Source organism: Rhamphochromis longiceps, linkage group LG12 (assembly GCF_057381845.1).
Source record: "Rhamphochromis longiceps isolate RC_006_pf linkage group LG12, R_longiceps_female_GT1.1, whole genome shotgun sequence".
NCBI lineage: Eukaryota > Metazoa > Chordata > Actinopteri > Cichliformes > Cichlidae > Rhamphochromis > Rhamphochromis longiceps.
In genome coordinates this window covers 20,278,599-20,287,018 of record NC_140568.1, presented here as the reverse complement: position 1 = coordinate 20,287,018, position 8,420 = coordinate 20,278,599, and positions in this window count along the sequence as shown.

The following is an 8,420-nucleotide window of genomic DNA, read 5'->3' as shown; positions in this document are numbered from 1 at the left end:
GGGGGAGTTGTGCTGTCCAAGTGCTCTTGTGTTATAGTTATGACACTGCTTAACATGACAGAAATCAATAAAAGCAATAAACATAAAAATAAATTCCAAGTAGATTTACTTTAATTCCTGCAATTACTGTTAGTCCTATGCATCAATGAATTATCATCCTATTTTGTACGGCACAAAGAAACCTGTGTCTCTTTGAGTATCCACCTAAAAGATTTGTGTATATACTTCAGAATTTAAAGTTTTGGAACTGGCTGCGCTATTGAACTTTCCTTTATTGCCTTTATTTACATAATAGATTTTATCAACAATCAATCATTCTGAGTCAGAGTCCAGTAAAAACTAACAATATTTTGTGACCACCGGTTCAATCTGGAACTGGCAGCCAGCGGTCTATAACAGCAGTGTTAACAAGTCATACTGCTGTGCTCTGATCCTCCACAGTCATACCCCAACCTTCAGAGGAAGGCGCTTTGTCCACGCAGCTCTGAAACCACAATACACAGTGCTGACACATGAGCTGCTGCTTCATCCCCACAGCTCATTGTAAATAACAGAAAAGCCTAACTACAGCTCTTTCCATGGGAAACAATCCTGCTTTGTATCACTCCATCTGTAGATCTACAGTGCCCAAGTCCTGCACTCCTGTCTTCCTCAGGGCCTGCTCATGTAGAGAGGCCCCGTCAACATTGCTAAACATCAAAATTGCTGGTTAGGTTTATGCTTCCTGCTTTGCAATGCTCAGGTTACTCCTCATCTGGTCTATATAAGAGTGGGTAGCTTGGCTCAAGTATGGGAATCTGCACTGCCTTATTCAGGATGCAGGACAGACTCCAAAACCACAGCACCTTTTAACATATTGTGTCAGAGTCTGATACTACAAGCACCTTTACATGAAATTTACCCCCCAAAAGCAGCTTCCAGGTAAACTTGTTATCAGCGCATCATTTAAAAGTCAGTATTCCTACATTAGTGCATACGTCTTGGGCAATAAAAGCACTATTTAACCACATCAATATATGTATATACCGTTTTTGAAGTAATACTTGTTACTTCTTTTTCAGGGACGTTTTTGCCTATTTCAGCAAGACAATGTCAAACTTCACTGTCTGTCAAACTGCTGAAATCCGACTGTATTGTGCAAAGGTCTTGAGCCAGCCCTCTTTTCATTATATTTTACTTGAAAGCATGGGAAATAAGTGCAGTGATTTATTGAAATGTGCAAACACACATGGAAACACAGTATATCAGGCAAAAACAGAGTTTGAAAATCTTGAAAGTCAATATTTGCTATGACCACATTTATTCTTCAACACAGCCTGAACTCTCCGTGGCAAGTGATCACTTATCCCTTTTTTAAGTAGTTTAGAAATAGTTTCCCATGATTCTTGACAGACATTTAAAGCTCTTTTTTGGATTTTTCTGCCTTTTGTTTTGTTCTCTGTAAAAGTGATCACACGCTGCTTCAATAATGTTGATGTCTGGGCTCTGATGAGGACAATCAATGACTGATAGCGTTTCCTTGTGTTCCCTTCTATGCATGTATGCTTTCACTGGATTGGCAGTGTGTTTGGGATCATTGTCACAATGAAAAGTTAAACCACTGCCAATGAGACGTTTCTGAATCGTGGATCATATGATTTTTGGGGATTGCTGCCTTGAGGTAAGTGTTGTTGTAAGTCTCCACCGTGCTTTACAGAAGACTGCAATCATTCACATCTCTCTCCTGATCTCCTCAATAAAAATTAACTACAATTTGAATCAAAGATTTCACAGCCAGAAGAACAAAAAACCTTGTCACCATTCTTCATTGATCTAAAGTTTATTTATTTACTACTTTTGTATTATCTATGTCCCTTTTATTATGATTCTCCAACACTTTCCACGTCCACAAGTCCGATTGGGTCCCTGTGACGTAGTTTGTCACTGAACAGTGAGCGTGAGGGTTTTTTGTGACCATGAGGACTCGTCCACAGACTCATCTGTGGAAATTTTACATTACAATGCACCAACTACACATTAGCCCAGGGAGCGGACTATATTCCAGGCTTCATGCTGACTTGGTGTGGCGTGGTGTAAACATGCAAAAATGTCATGAAGTGAGGTCCTCACCATTAAAGAAGAATCTTAGTGTAAAAAGATCTTCTGTAATTCAAATTGTGCTTGTTTATCTTAACCTGTGTGTGTGTATTTACAGTTTCGGTCCATATTTAATCTGGGTAGGTTTCTTCAGCATGGCTCACTCTTGTGAGAGAGGTTTTAATCTCAATAAGACCACCTATTTAAATAAACAAATAGAAAAGCATGGGGTGTGCAATCACAAGTGTTTTAAGTTAAGGGCTTGTTTCTCCACTGGGCTAAATTGGTGTACAATGTGAGCATTCATGATACAGTAAGGGTCTTTAGAAGAGAGCGTTTAAACATCAAACGACAGTGTGTTTACTTAAATCCTAACGTGTCGATGGAGAGCCATCAGTGGAGCCAAGAGCTGACAGTTTAGGTCATCAAAGAGACTTTACTACTAGCACTGCTCACAAAAAGCCCAAACAATAGCAGGAAGGGGCTGCAAGTCTTCAGGAGATGAGCCACACACAAAGATCTTGAAGCAGGATTCATTAGACTGGCGCTGAGGACGGGGAGAGCTGTCCATATCCTGTTTTTTACCTCCCAGTTAAGCGGTGATGGAGGCCTGCGTGTGCCAACACCACTAATGACTCAAAACCTATAGGCCGCTAACACAATCATTCAATACTGCCTGAAATGGAAGTGGCGTAGACCACACACGCCTGGAATCAGACATGTGTGTTGGCAACACCAACATGTCATCATTAGCAGTGACCAGAAATGATGCCAGCGACTGTGTGTTTGCAACTATGAACACAATGCTTTGTTAAGAGCCTCCTAACACAGAGGACATCCTCCACATATGGTTGAGGGAGCCTGGCTCCAATACTAATCTGGTCCCACTGTTTATAAAATAAACAGTCCCATGAACACTAACCTACAGCCTGCCCAGTCTCCCCACTCCTGCACCCTCAACTCTGCATCTGGATGACCTCTGACCTGGACTGTTTGAACTGTGCTTCCTGTCCGACACGATGTGACTATAGCATAATGGCAAAATCTGTACTGTAGGCACTTTTCATGCACCGGTGGAGGGGATTACCAACATATCCTCATGGAGATGGCACATGTGGCCCTCCCACACATGATTAAAACAGGGATGCAGTCCAGAACTTTGTCTCACACCAATATCAATCATAAAAGTCAAAAAATAAGTTTTTAATTTAAAAAGAAAAACGTGTTTTCAGGATATGGATGCGAGGTTAAAAACGTGCAGGTAAGCATGCATTTTCATAAAGCTCTTTATTTATTGGTGTTAAATGAGTCCTAATTGGGAAACCTTTGCCTGTAAAGACAACACCACTACTTTTTCAAAACAAGGCTGTTCATGCAGACATCCACACACAGACACCCCCGCCCTCTCTTGCTCGGAGCCCTGAGCCTGCTAGGCTCACTGGTGGTGGAATGAGACGAGATAAGCCCATGGTTGGCCTCCATCAACACATGAGGCTTTCCAAAGCGAGTAGTGTTACAGACAGGCGCTCCTCTGGGGCTCAGTGGGAGTGGGAGTGGACTGGGCTGCTCAGATATTAGTAGGTAGCTAATCTGCCTCCAGCCAGCTTGCTGATGCCCACCATCTGTGTCTCTAACTCATCACTCACAGGCCAGGAGGCTCTGCAGGCACACACACAAGTAAACAAACACCCAGAGAGAGCCATTTAAGAGCCAATTCTCTACCTGGCTCGGTTAATTACTGATTATCAGCGCCACCCAAAAAGCAGAGGACGGGAGCCAGTGACAAGGGGTAAGGGGGGTAAGGAGGAGGCAACTGTGAACAGGGGCACATTAACTTCACTTTGCTTCATCATCATCCTCATTACACAGGGAATTTGCGTCAGACATAACTGCAAAACAGCTCAATCAGGGATCAAGGGTATAAAACAAACTATTGCGACAGACTTAATTACCACCAGCCGCGAAAAAGTCAGAAGACTCGAGGAGTGTCGGGAAAAATGTTGCCGCCGGTTATGCTTCATTTACTTGACGAGACTTCACAGTCATAATTGTAAATGCCCCTGGCACTACTGATCAAGGGGATGTAGAGGGTTAAGAGGTCAGGAGGATGGGTGCAGGGGTGGGGGAAACTGACGGAGATTAACTGAACTGAAACTCCTCAAGGAGTATGACAGCCACACAGGTGCGCTGCACTTACCCCCCAACTAACCCCCACACAACCGTCATTTGGGCCCAAAATGTCCTGTGGGTGTAGCAGGCAGGTGATTAGCAGATACAATTACTATGCCTCACTTACCTTTTAGCCACTGACCCATACGTTCAAATGTGACTCTAAGCTTTTTAGAAAGGGCTCTTTTGTGTTTCAGTGCAAAGAAGAACATCATCTAAAAGTTTGCAGACTGAATTATTTGGTCATTTTTTTGGTCATTTCAGTAATTGTTAATTTCACCTCTAATCTATCACTTGAGTTCCTTGTTCCTTAATGTATTCTTTCAAAGTCACGTGCACTGTCTTAACCAAATAACCTCAAATGGTTTTAGTTTTTTTAACCCAAACCCCCACCACCACCAACACCACTAATCATACAGTCCCTAAAGCAGTGCAGCACGTCCACTGGGAGTAACTACAATGAGAACTGTGATGACATTTAAAGCACTTGCTAAATGCACCCATGTGAATTTTGGGGTGTTATTCTGCGGTAACGTTACCCTCTAAGTATTATCCATATCTGTAGCCACCAAATCTCTAAATACAAGCAGAATTATACAATGGAAACGCTGCAAGTGCCAAAACCACATTTTAATTTTTCTGGCAAGACTCAGCTTTCTACGTGACAGGAAGGCTGAACCTCCAGGCATTGCTCCAGACTGAAAACATTAACACTCATGCATGGGATTATTTAACAGTAGTCTGTATTTAGGATGGTCCAAAATACCACACTGGAGCCAAAAGATGGAAAATATTTGCAAAGCTGTCTCGAAAGCGGGCTTTAAAGTTTCCATCCAGAAGAAACGTGCAGCACCAGGGAACACACTCAAGGTGATTTTTACTAATAATATGCTACATTACAGGGGGAAAAAAGGGCAAGTAATGCCATAATGCTGCAAGAGGAAGATAAAAGTGAGGGCTTTTCCTTTGGCTAATGAACACAAGAGGTCCACACAGAAAAACCAACACAAGGATGATTCAATTATCCAACTACTAGCTCAGGAATCCCCCTCCTTTGTAAATACCTCTTGCACAAAGAGTAATGTTTTCCCCTGGTGCAATAAATAACTTTTTATTCCCACTGCCACGGAAAGTTCACCTGTACAGACAATCACAGCGTCTGCCCTCATATTTGTTACTGCGGCCTTTTAATTTGACCTGAACCTGCCTGTCATGGTCCATCAAACGTGGGAATCGGATACCTTAGGAACACAGGCGCCTTTGCTTTGCGTTATGGCCCGCCACCACCTCCCAGAGCCCTAACACATTGATTCTGGGAGGAGAGAGAAAGTCACCCGCATCACATGAATCAAGCACTGTGACAGGGGTCCGTTAGGTCTGGGATCACACGGAGGATCACAAGTCTCTCTTTTTATTTCTCTCTCTCTCCCATCTGTATTAGCTGGGGATGAGAGGCACGGGATGGCCCTCTAAAGGCATATATTTCCGTTGATGAAGAGATAAATCAGATCATTTCTGGAGTAAGGAAGGGAGCACAGAGAGAGCCTTCTTGGTCATTCCCCTTTGAGATGTAAATAGCACGGTGGCACTGAAAGAGGGCCAGGTGTCTGATGCAAAGAGGGAAAGCGTGACGGTGCATGCATTCCTCAGGGACCTAGAACATTAACTGTTGCTGTGCCTTATGCGGGTCAACATCAGCAGATTCTATAATGGTCCATAATGGCCTTGCTGGAGTAACGCAATCAGAACAAGTACCCCATGTCCAGTAAAATTATAATCATGTCTACACATGTGTGCATTGATATTTAAACAATAAGAAAGTTAAAGTTTCCCAGTTATGAGGAACCTCTGCATTCTGCAAAAAACTACACTAAACCCTGAAGACCAGAGGTCAACAGCTGCAGGTCACACCTTGCTGGACGATTAAAAATGAGTTAGCACGCTTTTTGGGGTCATCAAGACAACAATTTGACAACTCTTTAGAGCCTGGGGGAAAAAAACCTTCAAATGTCCCACACCTTAAAGGTGAAGAAAAGAGGTCAAACTGTGAATTAAGAAAAGAATGGCACCCTGTTATTAGACTTAAGAGGGGGCCTGAGTCAGTCAAGCTGCTGAGAAAGCCTGACAGGAGAAGGGTCGAATATGCTGGACACACATTCCTACAGTGGCTTTACAATCTTTCTTTCTTCATACTTAGACAAATAGACAACAAACCACAGACTCCCAATTGATAAGATTTTGTACCACACTGTTGTATCTGAGATGTCAGGGTTGACATAATGCAGAATAACATCGTTATAGGAAAGGAAATTTATCACTGGAGGGGATAAATCATCATATAACACTAACACTATGCCAGATTAAATGTAGTTTATCTTTATTGTTGTAAAAGCCTCCTTAAACCCCATTCCAGTTCAACCAGGAAACTTTTGCTTAAGCACACTTTCATCCAGTATAACTCCAAAATTTGTCTTTTGGTTTTTAAATATATATTTTTTGTATTCCTTTTTTGCAAAATCTTGATATCAATCTCCTATATTTACTTTTTATGTAGCATAGTTTACATTACATACTGGAAACCTGAGGAAACAGCTAGCCTGACTCTATTAAAAGCAACAGAATAAACTTACCAGCATGTCTTTCACTACTAAATGCCTCGAAACCCCTCATGGCAGTGTTTTGGGGGAAATAACAAGAAAAAACACAAAACATACCATTAACTACACTAGCATTTTTAAGCTAAGCTAACAGGCTGCTTCGCAGTTACACATTTAGCATAACCACACTGACCTTCAGAAAGAAAACAAATACACTGTGAAAAAAATAAAAACATACAGACAGCCAAAAATAAAATAATAATAGTAATTTATGTAAAATATTTGGTACGTGTGAACTATTACTTACCCAGTGTCATTCGGAATTGTGCTGCCTTTAGGGGAAAGTGAGGAAGTCAGATGTGATGCCCAAAAAGTTGTAAATTAGTTGTAAATGACTTGTTGGTCTATAGTCTGTTAAACATATGTATAACATAGCTTTCATGAATGACATCAAGTCATGCCGAGCCAGAATTAAAGATATTTTAAGTGGCCAAAAGGGACCGGATTGATCACAATCATACTGTAGGTACAAGTCATGTCTTGACCGGTTGACTACAGTCCATTTACCAATATAAACACACAGAAACATCATAAATCACTTTTTGGCAACCTGGCCTAAAAACCTGCCAAATCAAACATACTAAGCTGCCCGTTTCCACAACTGAAGAATTTATTTTGGTTATCCATAAAGCACGGATCTCAAAATTTCAGCTTACACAGAAATAACTGAGACGTGTAACAGTAAGTTGAAATTTTTATGTAAACTGAAATGCACTTAGCTTTGCTAGGCAGATTTAAAAAAAACAAAAGACAACTTACTAATAAACGATAATTTGGCCAGCTTCTTAAAACACACCCAAGAACTTTTTGGTTCATTGTTTTTGAATCATTCTGTGAAATAAAATCAGTGGCCTATAGGCATGTACATCAACTGTTCTTTAAAAAAATAAAATAAATAAATAAATAAAATCGTATGTAACAAGGTTTTTTCCCCACTTTTCCCATTGATTTGAAGGCTTTTTCTCTCCCGACGTAAAACAAACAGCAGTCAATACCTGGTTGCAGAACAAATTTATTCATAAGTAGAGCTGTCACATCACTCTCAAACGTGGCATTTTTGAAAAAAAATGTAACGCAAAACAGTATTTAATGTAACAATTGACCTTGTGCTAGTGCAGCATTAAGAAAAAAAAGAAAAAAGTGGAATTAATGGAGACATCTTGGATCGCACAGGGCATTCGGCTTGTCACTCACATACAGGCAAACTTCTCATTTCCAAGAGATGACTCTGGTCCGCCATCTGCTGGTGAACATGGGACATTACATACAAACAGGTCTAAAGATCCCGGCGTTTAATAACAATCTAGATTGACAGCAATCATATATCGTTAGCTTCATAGCATAATTGCCTAAGTCATTTGACTAAGTCAATGACTTAGGCACTTATGCTATGAAGCTAACGATATGCAACACAGCCACTTATCTGCAAGCCTAAAACTCATGCCACGGGAGTTCTGGAGAGGATCTCCTTTTTAAAACCTAGTAGCAACAGTAACACTCTTAGAGTGAGAAAAAGCA